Source organism: Magnolia sinica, chromosome 14 (genome assembly GCF_029962835.1).
Source record: "Magnolia sinica isolate HGM2019 chromosome 14, MsV1, whole genome shotgun sequence".
Lineage (NCBI taxonomy): Eukaryota > Viridiplantae > Streptophyta > Magnoliopsida > Magnoliales > Magnoliaceae > Magnolia > Magnolia sinica.
In genome coordinates, this window is record NC_080586.1 from 28,325,326 (window position 1) to 28,344,438 (window position 19,113).

Here is a 19,113-nt window from a genome sequence, read left to right on the forward strand (position 1 = left end):
CTTTAGCCCAATCTGACCTTGATTGAGGTCCCAAAGGTGTGGCCCAAGTGAGGTGGACAGTCGAGATTTTCTGGACTGTTTCCAGCAACATGTTAGTTTGGAATTTCTTAAATATAAAATAATTTTTCCACTAGTGGGCCACATCTATGGACCACACATTGTGGTACACATATGAGGGGACACAAACTATTTTTCCCAATTTTTTTGAGGCCATTAATCCACACTATTGGAAGCTCAGATCAGGGCTTATTCAAAATCTGCACTAAACAGATTTTCTAGACAGTTAGTTTTCTTTAAATTAAATAAAATACTTCTGCTATTCCAAAAATTCTAAAATTTTACAGAGAGGTCCATCTACCAAGTTTTGGGACCAACAGACCCCTGTGCATTTGGTGGTCAGGGCTGGACCGGCCCACCAGGCTGGGACGTCACTGAGCCATCCACCCCCTTTGTGAGCCCATCTTAACGTATTTGTTATCCCCGATGTCCATCTATTTGTGGTTCACGTGGGACATGGCCCACCTCCATGAGAGTTATCTATTTTTGGGACCTAATTTAATGTGTTTTTGGGCTAATTGCCCAGGCCCATAGGACCCTTCACCATAGGACGCCCAGGCCCATTACATTATTGCTAGACTTCCAGTCCAGAAGCATGGTCCACCTGATTTATGTGTGTGATTCATTACTCCATCTGGTGGGACCCACAAGGATATATGTGGGACACTAGTGAACATAAACTTAAATTATATTTATTATTGCTGGACTCCAGTAAGCCCAGAAACGGGTAGGCTGGAAATTCCAGCAATAAACCCATATTGACTGCCCCTAATGGCATGATTTGGAGCAGCATGGCCCACCAGATTTAAGGATGAATTATGCACATAAGCTTTCCATTTTCCAAGGTGCATTTGCGCTTCATTTGTGCACACTTGGAGGTCCACCTCAATTGGATTTTATTTTAGATCTATGTTCATAGTTTTAGTTGGACTTTGTAGGCCCATTTATCTTGGAATCTTCTAGTTAGGTCCCTTGACCTTTGGGGGTTTGTGGACCATAATGTGCAAGGAGTTGGGCCCTTGGTTACCCACCAAAATAACCTTGAACTTGGGCCAAGTTGTGAGGCCCAACTTACTTGGATAAAGCATAGAAATTGCCCACATGGTTGGATTACCGGGCTGCCCACTAGGCCCACCACAATATGTGAATTTCTGACCTTTATGGTTGGGCCCAAACCTTGCTTGAGGGCCCACCATATTGCCTATGAGTTGGGCTTTGAGTGTAGCCCACTAGGCCATGGATTGCCTTAGACCTTAGGCCTTACTTCATATTTGAGTAGTAGCAGGCTGCCCTTTTAGGACCCAGTTGAGGTTAGATGTCCTCCTTGGTGGCCTAAAGGTAGGCCTATGGGGTTGTTATAGGTGGTTGAAGTCCCACCTTAGACCCTTGATAGGACCGCTTATTCCTTTAGGCTTATATATGGCCCTTCTTAACCATGTGGGCTACCCCAAAGTATTAGGCCCCCACTAGAGGTTTGTTCCTTAGATTAATTATCTAAGTACCTAGACTTGATTCCCTCCTTGGGAAGGAGGAGTATGTTCTAAGTCAGCATCGCCATATGGCACACCCTCATGACCCATATGCATCATTGAGTGATTGGATAGCATTTGTGTGTGGTCATTGGGTTGATATGATAGAGGGATGGAGTTCCCCTCTTATGCACATTGAGTGGTTGCATCTTGCATCACATCTCATGGACATTATCGCCCTTGCTTCATCAAGGCCTTGCCTCCCCTGGTATATTCGTGGATGGCTGTATGTGGACACCGGGAATATATCATTTGAGCATTGGGGTGCATAGGATATCCCTAGGTGAAAGCCCCTAAACCTTCAAGGTACCTAGAAGATGCCTCAATACCGTGACCGAGTGGAAATCATGAGCGCCTGAGTGCCTTACACCGTTAGGCCTCGTCTCTCACTGTCGTGTAGTCGGTTGAGATGGGTTGTGGCCTTATCCGCCTGAGTGAGAGGGCATGACTAGGCTGAGTCTGACTAGCTCGTGAATGGGTCCTCTATCATCGAGCCTTGCTGGTGATTGGTTGTCCATAGGTGGGTAGTGTGGTCTCTTATGCTCATTGACTGTGTGGTCTTGACAGTGGCAGTCATCCTGTAATGCATCAGACCTCAGTGATATTCCTTATGATGGAATTGTATGGGATATGTGGAATGATTATAAGCATTGACATCACTTTGCATTGCATTAGTATCGGCTGTATAAGCCTTGTTGCATTGCATAGCCTTGGTATGGCTTCCTACATTCATAGCTTAGCCTTGGTAAGGCTTGTGGCATTGGTATTGATCATGTTTCCTTTCTACATTCTCTATCTTCTTCTGAACACCATTGTCACACACCTCCATCACCCTCTAAGCTTTCTATAAGCTTATGCATGATTGATGCATGTAAGAGATCCTAGGTCGACGTTGTAGCAGCTGAGCTTGGATAGGAGTTGAGCCAAAGACCCAGTGTTGCAAATCTTCCTTCCCTCTTCTCTTCTCATCAGATGTATTTCCTTTCAGCTATGTACTTGAAAAGCTTAAATTTATAGTGGATTTTACGATGTGTGCCTTTGTTATTTCTGAGATCTATTTGCTGTAATCTTGGGTATGCTCGTATTGAAATGGTTATGTGATTATCAAAATCCTCCTTGTAGGATCCCAGGATCGGAACCTACCTTGTGAGCCAAGAATGGGGTACTACGGAGGCTGTTACAGTCAGAACCGGCTATCAGATTCACTGTGAGTCTAGTTACCGAGTCTGGGGCATGACATTGACCCTCTCCAATCATACAGATGTTGCAGGTGAATTACAGGTTGATGTAATGGACGAAGACCGTTCTGTGGAACACGGGTTCAAATAGTGAAGATGAATAGTGCACAATTACTTTTATTTATTTTTCGCTGCAAACTTTGATAATGTAATAAGCTCTCATTGAGAGGGCATTTGATGATTTTTTTTACTCTAATGGAATAATGAATATAATTGATTTTACTCTCGTGAATGGTTACCTTCGTGAATGTAACTGGATGTGATTTTTAAAATATAATAATAAGGTCCGATTTTGAAGCATCCAAGTTTTACATTATTAACAACAGGAATTCTCCGGCACGAGAATGTACTCGAGTCACGAAAATTTGGGATGTTATATACTATGCGGAATTCATATGATTTTCTAGTCACCATGTGGAGTTCATATGATTTACGAGTGAAGCTGAAGTTCATTTATTGATTTTCTAGTCACCATGTGGGGTTCTATATGATTTTTGGGTGAAGTTGAAGTTCACTTATTGTTTTTCTAATCACCTTATGGAGTTCACGTACAATGTGATTTTTGAGTGCAATAAAAGTTTGTATGTTGATTGTTTGACTATCTGGTCACATTCACTTATATTGTGATTGCTATTGCATTTCCCTATTGATGAAATTATTTTGATTGACTTTATTTCTGAGTATATGATCATGATTTTGAATTGCACTGTTTAATATATCTCTTCTCATATCTTGCTATCTATATTGGATTATGAATGATATTTGTGTAATCTTAGAGAGTATTCCTCACTGTGATGGCCATTGATGATATCAAAAAATATCAGTTGATGCAGGTGTAGAGTGAGCTGAGGTTATTCACTTAATTAAGGAGCAGATCGACAACTAGGGAGCTAGATAGGGTCCATGTGGCCCATATTGAACTCCATAATTAGATGATAGATTTTTATTTTTGTTTAATAAACTTTTGTTATTTGGGTTGTATAAGTCATGTATGGGTGTTATATTTGGATTCTTGTGGTGATTGGAATGTTTTTATACAATGCATGGTTTACTCTACCCACATTTGCTTCTAACTCTGATTACTAATAAGATGGTTTAAATTTAGACTGAAATTTTAAAGGATAACGCTCTGGTTTTTAAAAAATGAGTAATCTACTCAGGTTTCGAAAATTGGGGTGTTACAAGTTGGAATTAGAGCACAATTTAGATAAACCAAGCCATGGAAAAAATGGGACTTATATAAATTCAAATACTCCAAAGTTATATTAATGAAACTTAGAGACTTGAAAACTAGGTTTAATTCCCTTAACTTTTGAAAATCGGGGTGTTACAGGCCGTCACCATATTTATCTCCACATTAAATTGGAATGGGTTGGTATCGATTAACATCGCCTCCTTTTCCTTCTCCAAAATTTTGATAGCCCACAGTCGATGTGGTCTTGAATGACGTTCCTGAAAAGAACACATTTGTTACTAGAATGGGATCAAGACCCATGCCATTTACAATATTCAATATTCTGTAATTCATTGGCTGGAGGTACTTTAGGAACCTTCATGAACTTCTCATCCAATAATATATCAAATATTTCTTTGACTCATGTTATATCGAAGGTATACACCTTTTGGGCTTTTTACATGGTTGAAGCGGTCAATTCTTCTTTGACTAGTGCCGAGCATATCAATGGTTTCTTAGCCACTACTTCAGCAATTACAATTTCATAGTTAGGGTCGTTGTAATGTGTCCCTAATGATGAATTTGCTCGTCTAGCTCCTTGAAGCAGTTCCTCATAGGGAGAATTCTTAGTCAGAACATATAAATCCGTAAACTTCGTGCCAATAAGCTTTTTACAGATCTTGTATTATAGACCGTCTTGTGCGAGTTGCATGAATTTGGCCTCAGTCATAACTATCTTATAGCAGCTTTTAGCCCACTTGAATCGCATTATATAGTTATAACATGGTTGCCCTAGTAACTGTCGAAACCATGCGAGATTGGCCATGGTTATTTCCCTCTTTTTGGAGAAAAAAATAGCATGAAACTTCTCATCTAACTCCTGCCATCTATGTATTGAATTCGGCAGCAAGTTTGAATACCATACAAAGGACGCAGCAGTCAATGAGTGACTGAATAATTGTACCTTATGATAATCATTATTGGCTAACTCGCTGCATTGCATGGCGAATATGCCAACGTGCTCAATGGTAGATTGATCGAGCTCACCCGAAAATAAGGTGAAATCCTGTAACACCTTGAACTTTTTAATTCCTAGGTATTGAAAGTTCTCGAGTGTTACCATGAAACTTAACTTATTATGTACATGTGTACGATACCAATCTAGCTATCCTAACCTGACATCCACTCTCTAATATGAATCTGACTGTTGGGAATAGTCTCCATTCATAAATCAAGCCATCTAACCGTTGATTTTGAGATAGGATCATCATAAGTATTCTCACTTGTCCATCATAACTAACCGTTTAGTCAACTATTCACCGCTAGGTAAAGATATCTGACCGTCCACTCTAAATTTGGACCACCTAGTATAATAAATTAGCTACTTGATCTCAACATCCACTTGTACACATATCAAATTGAGATTCTGATCCATTCATCTTGTTCACCACCTATGAATATGTTTAACCCACCATCAAAACTACAATATGAGAAACTTACACATGTTAACAAGTCACTTGAATACAACAATATACATGTTCTACCTCTTGATCACTTCAAAAACTCACTTGTGATCATCTGTTTACAAAACTGACCGTACACCTACTTACATACATGATTAGAGTACTAACCATCAAGTTTTTCTATTTTTAACATGTCATCTGACCATCCATTATTTTGGTTGATATATGTACATTCCCTTTATTAATTTGGTGAATAATTCCTTATTCATAATGACTTAGAGAAAGAGAGAGAAAGAGAAAGAGAAAGAGAAAGAGAGAGAAAGAATAAGAGAAAGAGAAAGCCTAGACACCATCATCCTATTCCTTCTCCACATGTGTGGTGTCTTCCTTTTGCTCAAGTGATGTCATGATCCATATAGAAACTTTCCTACATGGATATCTACCTAAGGTTTAGATCTAAGGCTAAGGTGAGGGATTCCTTTAAGCTTACATTAATTTGAGTTTATATGATTTATCTTGTTTTTGCATACTTGTATATTATTATGATTTTTTGTGCAATTCATTGATGGACCGTTATTAATTATTTATCCTTTTGAGAATTATAGTTAAGGTATGATTTTAATTATGTGTGATTTTTATTAATTTATGTGAGGTAATGGATAAAAGCCTTGCCCTTTACCAATTTTGAGAGCGACGCGTCCTTCTACTCTATATTGAGTTGTCTTTTTATTCATCTCGCCTTATTTTTGTTGAGTTATCCTATTTGCTACTTTTCTTTCTTATTGAGTTAGCTTATTACTACTCTTCTCCTTTATTAGGTCATCCTTGTGCTACCTCCCTTTATGGCTTGGGCATGTACCTTGGAATTCCAAAACCCTCATGATTCAACTTATTTCTCTATTGATGCAAGTGATGTGTTATATGCCTCATATATAGTGGTTCATATATATTATTGTGTACATAATGCATTTCGGATAGCGGCCCTCTTGGTCGGCACATAATCTCGTGGGTTGGTGAGTGGTGCACAATCGATGTAAGTAAATCACCATGTGTATTACATCACTTCTCAGGATTGGATGTCGTAAATAGTCGCTCTATGAACACATTGTGTCACGTAAATCCCCCAATCGCATTGTTATGTCACCTTGAGATATTTGCATAAATCCACGTTAACGTTGAACACGCCAACGAATATCCGTAGTATGAGATGCGGGGTGAGATGAATTTTTTTATGAACTATATTCCACTTTGTAATGACTACTATGTATGATGGACCGTACATACTATGTTAGGCATATATTCATGTAGATTGGTTGCGCATACAGATACCACTCGTAGTGGTAGAGTTCGAGACGTATCAGAACCCTCACATTATTCTTATGAATCTCTTAAATCATTGTTAATCTTAGAGGATAATCATCACTATGAGTAAGGCATTGACCCTCTCCAACGATATAAATATTACAGGTGAATTACAGGTTGATGATACGACCGATAATCATCTTATGGGAGATTCTTTTAAAAAGAAAAGAAAAAACATAACACCATGAATTGTTTTATTGATTTTCTACTGTAAACTTTGATAATTTAATAAGCTTCCATTGAGAGGGCATTAAAGAGTTATTTATACACTTTTTACTCTATTGGAATAATAAATACAATCGATTTTATTCTCGTGAATGGTTACCTTCGTAAATGTAACTAGATGTGATTTATAAAAAACAATGAGGTATGATTTTGAAGCATCCAATTTTTACATTATTAACACCCGAAATTCTCGAGCATAAGTATGTACTCAGGCCGCAAAAATTTAGGGCCTTACAGTTGTTATCAAAGCATGAGAATCAGATTAAATGGGCCTGAGGGAATGGACCATTATAAGCTCTACGCGACTAGGATAGGATCATGAATTAGATACATATACTTAATTAGATTCCCAAAAGAACTAGGAAGTTGAGGAATTAGAAACCTATATTCAGGTTCCCCATTGGAAATATTAAGTTAGATGTGGAATTTAGAGACTATGAATCTAGATAACTTTTGAAAAATTCTCGAAATCCCAAATAAACTTGTTATGAACTAAAATTCATCCTTAAACAAATTTCTAAGAAAGAAAACCTAGTTTCCTAAACTGAAATCGGATATTTTCCAATTTTTCTAAATTTTGTTGTCGTTTTGATGAAAACTGACAAGGAAACTTCTGCTAGCCTCAATAGGTATACTTATTGAAAAACAAATTTAAAAAAATTCTATCTACTTAGGTCCCCAGAAATCTCCTCTGAAATTTCAACCCAATTAGATCTGTACAAAATTCTATAAAAATCCGACAACAACAAAATTAGTTAAGAATTGTTGCCAGACAGTAAGCTTTTATACACCTCACAAGCATGAAACAACCCCCAAACTGTGGAATATTATCTCAGGATTTTTTTTTTGTAACTTTAGGAATAAGTCAAGGACTTAATTTCCAAATTTTGAATAAACTGGATGCACGGATCATAAATTAAAATTCTGAGAGTGACAAGTTATCAATATAAAATGATTTTGGAAATTTACAACCCTATATATAAAGGATCCACTAAAGCTTAGGTTCAACAATGAATAGATAATTTGGGCCTATCCTTTATGAAACCTAAGGTAATTTTATGGTGTAATGAAAAAAAAATGATATTTCCCAAGGATCTAGAATGATCAGGACCACGGATTTACGGAATTATATTCAAGCAAGTTAGAAGTAGATTGATCCGAGTACCAAATCCCGGACGCTTACCAATGAACTCAATGCCATGATCAAGCAGAAGTTCAAGACTCACCCGAAATAGATGATACTAAAGAACTCATCGACCTGGTTAGGCAAGAGTTCAGTGTGTCAGGATTAGCCGTACTGTAACCGTTTTTCGTGTTGCCCTGAAACACTAAGAACAGAAAAAAAAAAAATACAGAGAAACTTTACTCTAGATAGTGGGGGAACTAATTTGTTAAATACATAAATAAATAAAATAATTATATGTATATAAATCTCGGCGTCGAGACTTTCATTTAAGGGGGGTAGATCATACCGTCTCGATTTCATATAGCCAATTATATGCATACACAGACATATATATCCACCTCACAAGGAATATAGTAAAAAATTAAACTAAATGAATCAGTGTAACTGGTAATTAAATTTCATGGATGAAATTTTGTTTAAGGGGGTTAGATTGTAATGCCCTGAACTTTTCAATACCCGAGTATTGAAAGTTCTCGAGTGTTACATGAATTTAACTTATTATATACATGTGTATACCAATCTAGTTATCCTAACCTTAAATCCATTCTCTATACAAATATAACTATTGGGAATAATCTCCACTCATAGATCATGCCATCTGACCGTTGATTTTGAGATAGGATTATCATATACCCAAATATTCTCACTTGTCCATCATAACCAACCATTTAGTCAACTATTCACTGCTAGTTAAAGATATCTAACCATCCACTCTGAATTTGGACCACTTGATCATAGTAAACTATCTACTTAATCTCAGCATCCACTCATATATATCAAATTGAGATTCTGATCTGTTCATCTTGTTCGCCACGTATGAATATGCTTAACCCACCATCAAAACTACAATATGAAAAACTTACCCATGTGAACAAGTCACTTGAATATAATGGTATACATGTTCTACCTCTTGATTACTCCAAAAATTCACTTGTGATCATCCGTTTACAAAACTGACCATACACTCACTTACATACATGATCAGAGTACTAACCATCAAGTTTTTCTATTTTTAACATGTCATCTAACCATCCATTTTGTTGGCTTAATTAGTTTGATGAATAATTCCTTATTCATAATGATTTATATATAAGTTATTTTGTAAGAATTACTTAGTAACATGCCTATAACTATATAAAACCATTAGATTTTCCAAAAGTCTCATATCAGCAATAATTATAAAAATATCATTAACCTAGACCTCGAAATTCTAGATCACATGGTTCCATCCGTTTGATTTGAAACTTTATTCCATGCCTATGTATCATAAATTAACCATACATGTCAAATTACAGCCCTTAGATCATTGTAAAAGTGACCCAATTAGCAAATCAGCCCCTTAACCGTTGATTTTGGTGTCCATCAAGTGAAGAAACTGTAAGTGCTATTATGTTTAAAGAACATTTTACACTTAGTTTGTCAAATTTTGACTTGACAAAATAACTTAGCAAGCGATCTTCAAGTCAAGCTCATGTTGAAGTTCAAGACAAGCTCATGTTGAAGTTCATGTTCAAGCTCAAGTTTAAGTTCAAGCTCAAGTTTAAATTTAAGTTCAAGTTTAATTTCAAGCTCAAAACTTAAGATGAAGACCAAGCTCGATCTACTAAAAGTTCTAGTTTAAGATCAATCTCCTTTGAGAAGTTCAAGTTATTAATCCCATGAAATTCAGTCCATACCGGTATGATAAACCCTAGAAAGACTTTAGGATTAGGTGCTTTCAAAACATATTTAAAATTGAGTTTTTGTACTCAAAATTGACTGAGTTTCAACTAGACTGAGTTTTGCCTCGACCAATCTAAAAATTTCTCAACTAGTCTAAGCACCAGCCGAAGCATAACAGAAATTTTGTTGCATCTTTGACTAGTTGAAGGATCTCTTTGACCAATCGAAGGTTCCTCAACTCAAAAGTCCAGTAACAAAAATCAGTTCGAATTTAGTTTCCTCAACCAGTCGAAGAGGTTGTTCGACCAGTTGAATATCTCCTTCCACTAGTCAAATAGGACCTTCGACCAGTCGAAGATGTGTTAGATCTTATTCTACTTGAATTTGAAATTTTGTTGGAACTAAATCCAATGCTTAGGCCAGTCGAAGACTTCCTTAAGCCATTCAAAGGAACAAACTTTTTACCTATAAATTGAGGTTCTTTCTTAATCCGAAAATACAATTCAAGCCTATCAAAGTCCTTATTCAAGAGAAAGAGAGAAGTCTCACTTATTATTAAGCTATTAAGCGGTATTTATAAATCTTTTTATAACTTTTTGTTTAATTCCTTAATCTCTTGTTCTATCATTCTGATTCTAAAAAGAGAGAGAATACTCTTCTTTTTGAGACTGAAAGAAATTAATACAAGTAGCCATTGGTTTAAATTTAATTAAAATCAATAGAACCCTGGACATTTTCTATTGGACTAAACATTGAACATTCATCATTCAAAAAAAGCGGTTCTACGGCTATGATCGACTTCTTCTACGGTGAAGATAAGTATTCTTTTTTACTTTGTATTTGGTTTTTTTTTAGATAGCCAAAAAATCTCAGAGTTGATTTTTCTAAGATAAGCCAAAAAATCTCAGTGAGGGGATTCTTTGTTTGTGATAGCCCCTCCAAAAGGATGTCTCATTTAAGTGGACAGATGAGTGTGTAACTGCCTTTAATAATATTAAATCATTCCTTACCACTACACCTATCATGCGTTCACTAGATTGGACACATCCTTTTGAACTAATATGCGATGCAAGTGATTATGTCATAGGGGCTGTTTTGGGCCAAAGGAAAGATAAACGACCCTACATTATTCACTATGCGAGTAGAACTCTAAACTCAGACCAAGTGAACTACTCAACAACTGACAAGGAGTTACTTGCAGTATTTTTTTTCTTTGAATAAGTTTAGGTCGTATTTACTAGGATCTAAAGTGGTCATTTCCACTGACCACTCAGCTCTGAAATATTTGCTATCTAAGAAGGATGCAAAGTCAAGACTTTTGAGATGGATCTTCCTACTCCAAGAATTTGACTTGGAGATAAAAAATAAGAAAAGAGTAAAAAACGTAGTGGCCGATCACCTTTCCAGATTAGTGTTAGATGATTCCCCCAAGGAGATCATATCACGGATACTTTCCTTGATGAACAATTATTTGCGATCTCCAAATTTCCTTGGTATGCAGATATAGTGAACTATCTTGTAACAGGAAAAATCCATATCATTAGAAGCCATAAGATAGGAAGCGTTTTGAAATCGAGATTAAGAACTTCTTTTGGGATGACCCGTATTTATATAAATATGAGACTGATCAGATTTTTAGATGTTGTGTCCCAGAAGATGAAATTCAAAGTGTTATTTCCTTTTGCCACATGGAAGCATGTGGTGGCTATTTTTCTGCTAAGAAAATCACTGCAAAAATCCTGCAATGTGGCTTTTACTTGCCCACCATGTTTAAAGAAACCCATGCTTTATGTGTTGCTTGTGATAGATGTTAAAGGTTGGGAAGGATGTCCCGGTGCAACATGATGCCTTTATCTCCAATTTTACCATTGGAGATTTTTTATTGTTGGGGTATTGATTTTATTGGCCCATTTCCATCTTCTTTTGGATTTATTTATATATTGGTTAGTGTGGACTATGTTCAAAGTGGATTGAAGCAGTTCCAAGTAGGACCAATGACAACAAAGTGGTCATATGATTCTTCAAGGAAAATATTTTTTCTAGATTTGGAAATCCAAAGGCCATCATTAGTGATGGTGGGTCTCACGTTTGCAATAGGACATTTGAGGCTTTGATGAAAAAATATGGTATCAAGCTTAAAGTGAGTACCCCATATCACTCACAAACGAGTTGGCAAGCTGAGATTTCTAATCGAAAAATCAAACACATTTTAGAGAAAGCTATAAGGCCAGCTAGGAAGGATTGGTCCCTCAGACTATCAGATGCTTTATGGGCTTATAGGACTGCTTATAACACCCCGGTTGGAATATCCCCATACAGATTGGTGTATGGGAAGGCTTGCCACTTGCTTGTGGAATTGGAACATAGAGGATACTGTGCATTAAAAAAAATTAAACTTTGATATGGACCAAGCAAGTGGACAAAGGAAATTATAGTTTAATGAATTAGAAGAACTGAGGAAAGACTCCTATGAAAATTCTAAAATCTACAAAGAAAAGACCAAAACTTTCCATTACAAAAACATTTTAAGGAAAAATTTTGAACCTCAGCAAAAGGTCCTATTGTACAATTCCCATCTCCAGTTCTTTCTGGGAAAATTAAGATTAAGATGGACAGGCCCCTTCATTGTGAAGAATGTATATACTCATGGGGCTGTTGAAATTGAAATTCACGTAATGGCAATGTGTACAAGGTTAATGGTTAGAAATTGAAGCCTTATGTGGAAAACTTTCATTTGGGAGAGGAGTCTATCCCTCTTCATTAGCCGGAATATTTGGATTGATGCTCCTAGTCTGATGGAGCATTTGTGAAGAATTTATATAATATTCAATTTTTTTAGTGTCACCTAGTAGGTTAGTTCTTCATGGTAGGTACTATCCACCCTTTCTTTTATTTTTATTGTTCGCTGTATTACATTATCATTACATTGGGAACAATGTAGATTTTAGGTTGGGGGGTGTGGATAGTCATCCATATAAGTTTATTTTTTTAGGTTTACGGAGAAAATTTTTCAACATTTTCAAAATAATATGTTTATATACAAGAATGTGAACATGATATTATATGAATTCCAAAGGCAAAGTTAATATTTATTCTAGGCTGATAGTAGTTAGAATTCTGATAACTGAAAATTATAAACTTGAGTTTGATTATCTAATCACCAATTTAAGGTGAGCTGTAATTTAATGTACTGAATTTACAATGCACCCTAGCTAACTAAGTGAGGAATATGATATGTGAACTAGAATAACAAATTTTGATTCAAACAAGGTTGAATGAACTAATAACATTGATATATGCTTAAAAGAGAGAATATTGAAGAAAAAAAGTGATGGAAAAAGAAAATTTTATTATAGAGCATGAATGTAATGACCATAACAATCGTGTTAATAATCTGAAGTAAGGATATCTAAGTATCCATTACTGTTATCATTGCAAGTATGATACCTTAGGTTATGAAGCAAACCCGGTGGGAATCTTCATTTAAGGGTGGTCTATAATAATAAGGATATGATGATCAAAGAAGAAATGGCATGAAGGAAATAAGATAACTAGAGATTTTATTTTCTTGGGATGATTGAAAGGAGTTAAGATAGAGAACATGTATATTTCTTAAAGTTAGACTAGTGTCACCGAGTACCTAGGTATATTAGATCATATCTAAATTTTAATTAGGTCTCGGAACTCAAGGATGTAATGGATTAGGAAATTGAGATTCTAACTAAACACAGACTTAGGGAAAGTATTATTTTGTTTTGGAATTCATATGATGAATGAAGGCATAATTGTATAAATTTCTGAGTGTTGAACTATTTTTCATATTTTCAATGTTTGTGGGTAACATTTCTGGAAACCCTCACTAGACTATAACTCGTCCACTAGGGGAAACTTAGGGGTTTAAAGGTTTGTTGCATTTGCTAAATGCAATCGAGATTACTTGCGAAAGTGTAGTTAGAATTTTTATTTTTATTTTTATTTTATTTTTAGAATTAGTTTTTATTCTTATTTTTATTTTTTTCGGTTATTTTGCTCGGGACTAGAAAAATGCTTGTTGGGGGTGTGTTGAGACTCAAATATTACATAATTTTCTCCATTTATATCTTGGTTCTATGAATATGAATCAGTTTAATGTTCTATTTTACTCATATTTGTGTTGCAAGGTAAATTTAAGAGCTTGGATTGAAAATTGTACTAAAAGTATGGATTTGATGATCAAGAATCACCAAGGCAAGGGATAGATCTTAGGAAACCAAGATTGAACAATTCACATGACAAAGATCCAAGAAAACCAAGTGAGGAATGAATTGAATAAAAAATTTGAAGTGAAGAAAAGGAATCCTAAAATCGTCTTTAAAAAGCATATTCTGAAACTCTGAAGTCTATTTTGAAAAACTATGCAGAGTGAAGTCTATTTTAGTAAACTGTATAAATTTGATGCAGTTTCTAGAGTTTTCCAACTAGGTGCGAAAGTTAGAGTTCCCCACTTATAAATAGGGCTTCCCAAGGGATTCCTAAGAATCATTCAAAGCATTCAAGAGCAAGATTTAGGGTTTTTAGGGGATTTTCAATTTTATTAAAGTTTTATAAATTATTTTTTTCTTTTAGATCTTTTCTATTTGCATTTATTTCTTTCTTATTGCTTTTCTATTTTGCAATTTAATTATGTTTTTCTAAGTTCCCTCTAGCCCAAGCTAAAAGGGAAGCACATTGGTTTAATATTTTCATAGTTATGATGATTGATTGTTTTAATGATGAGAAGAATGGTGAATGCATGTTATTAGTTGTTTAGGCTTAATTTTTTATCCTCATGTCAGATCCATATATTTCCATCATATGAGATCCACATTGATGGATTGGCTTAACCTGGATTAATTAGATTTCCTAAATAGGAGAGGTTCTCAACCTGCTACATTTCTTTGATATTCATTATCTCATGGATATTGAATTCTTAAAATCACTGGCGCTTGAGAATATATATCAATGGTGTAAATTCATAATTTTCTAATCTTTTATATTATTTATTTAAAATGTTGAAATTATTTTATTTTCCAATTAGGCTTACCATAGTGTTTAGATCCGAATTGTGTTATCCAAGTCATCATGATTTTGGAACATTAACCTATGTGTGAAACTTTGAAGCTTAGGTGTTGTTTTAATTCACTTGAATTACATCCATTCAAAACTCTCAAAATCAAATCATCAGTTTAGGTTTTATTAGTTGTTTTTTTTTTTTTTTTTTTTTTTTTGCATTTGATTTTCTCCTTCTCGCAATTCATCTCCCCGTGGCATCGACCTGTATTCATGGGATATTACTTACGAACCTCTGCACTTTGAGGCAAGCAATCAACATTCATGTAGATTGTTTACGCATATTGATATCTCTCGTAGTGGTGGAGCACGTGACATATCAGAACCCTTACATCACTCTTATGAATCTCTTGCATCATTGTTAATCTTAAAGGATAACCATCACTATGAGTAGGGTATTGACCATCTCCATTCGTATAAATGATGCAGGTGACGTACAAATTGAAGATCTAGAGGACAATCTCCTTATTAAAGATTAAGCTGAAAGAATAAGAAAATGACTTTATGATTTAGTTTCATACTTCCGATGCGACCTCGATAAATGTAATAAGCTTTCATTAAGAAGGCATTTGATTATTTATTGAATTCTATTACTCTGATGAAATAATTAATACAATTGATTTTATTCTTGTGAATGTTACCTTCATGAATGTATCCGGATGCGATGTAAAAAAAATGTGTGATTTTTAAAGCATCCAAGTTTTACATTATTAACACCATGTTTTCTCGGGCACGAGTATAAACTCTAGCTATGAAAATTCAGGGCATTACAATTGGTATCAGAGCATGAGAATAAGATTAACTGGGTCTGAGGGATTAAACTACCATAAGCTTTACACGATTAGGATATATAATGAATTAGATACATATACTTAATTGAATTCCCGAATGAATTAGGAAGTTGAAGAATTAGAAACCCACATTCAGGTTCCCCAATGAGAATGTTAAATTAGATGTGGAATCTAGAGACTATGAATCTTGTTACCTAAAAAAAATAAAATAAAATAAAATTCTCAAAAATTCTGAATAAACTTATTCTGAACTGTTAGTCATCCTTAAATAGAGTCATAACCAAGAGGAATAAATTTCCCTTATGGGAATAAAGATTTTTAAATTATTCCAGAATTTTTCACTATTTTGATGAAATTTTAACATGAGGTGAAATCTCCACTAGTTGCAGAAAGAAGCCACATCAAAAAATTTTAAAATTTTTCAATAGATCACTTAGATCCCAATCAACCTCACGAGGGTGAAAAACCCCCCAAACTATTAAATCCCGCCTCGTGAAATTTTCTGGAGTCTCAAGAACAAGTCAGGGGCTTAGCATCTAAATTTTGAATATATTGGACGTATGGATCGGAAGTTAAAATTCTTGGAGTGACAGAATGTCAATATAAAACTAACTTGGGGCATTTACAATGATGACACTAAAGCTTAGATTCAGCAATGAATGGATGAGTTGGCATATCCATTATAGTCTTATTGGTTAGGATACTCGGCTCTCACCCAGACGACTCGGGTTCAAATCCCAATAATGGAACCATACTCAGGAAAGGCGTAAGTAGACTAATCCAATTACCAAATCTTAGGGTTGAGATTTTGTTTAAGTCGGGTAGGCTATAGCATCCCAATTCATATAGCCAACTATACTCATTTAGACATATACATACCTACCTCACGAGTAATATATGGAAAATCTAAGCATAATGAATCAGTAAGGATGATAGAAATAATTTCGGGCAGTGTATCAGATAATCAAAACACACAGAGAAAGCTTAATAAGACCACGTAGAATTATCCCTTATGAGAACATAAGATTTCGTGATATTCCCCACGAGTTTAGAACAATCGAGATTATAGACTAATGGAACCACGTTTTTTTTTACGCGATATGACTCAAACTCAAAGTCCTTGAAAATCTCAAATGATCCCCATGCCTTGATCAAACAAATGATCGAGATTTAACAGGATTATGAATTTATACCGGTAAATCCTCTGTACTGCGCATGCGAAGGGTCCGTGTATCAGGCACAAACCCACTACAACCATTTATTCATATTGAAAAGGCTAAGCTAAATGTCCTAGAGGAGAGGGGGGCTGAATAGGACAATGCCAAATTTAAAAAATAAAGCACAGAAATAAAGAATTAATAAGCAGTTGATAGCATAACGAAAGCAACCCAAAAAATCAAGTATTGGGAGGTTCATTTAGATTTGGTTCTAAGGACCACCTGACACCAAAAACCTATGATTTATGGCAAGAAAACCTTACTAGAACATGGGTGAGTATCAAAAGCTCAAACTTAAATGGAGGTGAAAGAAATAAGAACTATTCTATTACAACATTCACCACATAATGCTTGAAAAGTAAAGATTACAACATTCACATTCACAAATACATCCCACGACCTTAAACCATAAAATGATAAAGAAATAAATCAAACATCCACCAAACACCAAAAAATTATAGTAGTTCATGTGTGTACACCAACTATCTGAAAACAGCCACACAACTACTCCACTCATAATATCCACTCCCTCGGGATATTAGCATTCACTAATCAATAGGTTTTTCAAGGTTTACTTAAAACCTTCACAATTGTATTTTAAATGGGCTCACACAATCACAACCCCATACTCCTAGATTTTCTGGTTGATCTCAGAAAAAACCAAATGAGATTTTCTGGTTTATCTCATAAACCAAGTAAAATGAAATTACAAAAAAGGAAACACTTATCTGTATGAAGATTCTGAAGTAGTAGCCCGGTAGAACCAACTTGATGACAATGCAGATGTTAGATGATTTTTAATTTAAATTAACCTGGGCTAGCCTTGATTTGATTTCGATCTCAAGAAAGGGTAAATTAAATGTCCCTTCTCAAAATCAGATTGGAATAGAGATCTAAAATCAAATAACAAAAGCTACTTATAAAGAATCTAAAATATGCACAAAATAACTTAGAATGAACATAAAATTATCTCAGAGTGATTGCTTAAAAATAATTAGAATTGAATAGAAAACTCTAAAATTTGAGTACTATTTATAGGTGAAAAATCTGTTCACTCGACAGGCATTAGGTTCACTTCGACTGGCCTTGAGTCCAACAGATTTTTAAAAATTCTGGCACGATAAGATTTGACAACTGCTCGACTGGCCTTGTGGGTCCCACTACTAGTCGAGTGGCCTGCTCGACTGGTCGTAGACTACACACGACCGGTCGAGCGGGCCCGATTGCTTGTTGTAATTCTAGTCGAGCCCTACACGACCGGTTGAGCACTGTTCACTCGACTGGTCAAGCAGTTTCCAGGACTAGCCGAGGACCAATAGAAAATTTTTAAAAAATTATAACAAATCCTGGACTAGTCAAGAAAATTCTAGGATTGGTCGAGCCAATGCTAGGGCTAGTCGAACAAACAACCTATTAACCTATAAAATGACCGATACCAACTATGAAATGAACGTAACATGCCCTAAGGTCAATCTCGGTCATTCATACCTTACTTGTGAGATAGAACGTGTGAACCATCATACTATCGATCACATCGGCAGCTTTAATTCTTGCAATATTCGAAGCTTGAACTCAACGTATCAAACGTAGTCTTCAATTAGGACTTGAGTACTTGGACGATTCCGATTATAGAACTTAAACCGCAATATTACGATTGGGTTCTTGAAAGTTGAGTCTTCAACCAATACTTGAAACTCATACATTTTTTTCAGCTTAAAGATCTTAGCAAGTTCATCGTAGATGTCGGCAAGATTGATTCAGCACGATCGTTGAAGATTCAAAACAAATCAAAGCACAAGCTTGATATATAAGCATGACACAAACTCGAATAGGTTTGGCACACCAAAATTTGACTAAACTTAGGGTTTCCAACATAGCAATTTCAATCTCCCCCTTTGTCAAATTTGTGATAAAAATATGGGTCATGCAATAGATATTCAATAAGAACACATGCTCAATAAAGAATCATGCACCATTTAGTCAACAAATGATTAATAACATATGATCAATAAAGAATTATGCACCATCTGTGCACACCAAGCAACTCTCTCCCTTAATCCATTACTCAAAAAATTTGTAATTACTAAAAAATTGCAATTACTTACAATTACTCCTCATCCA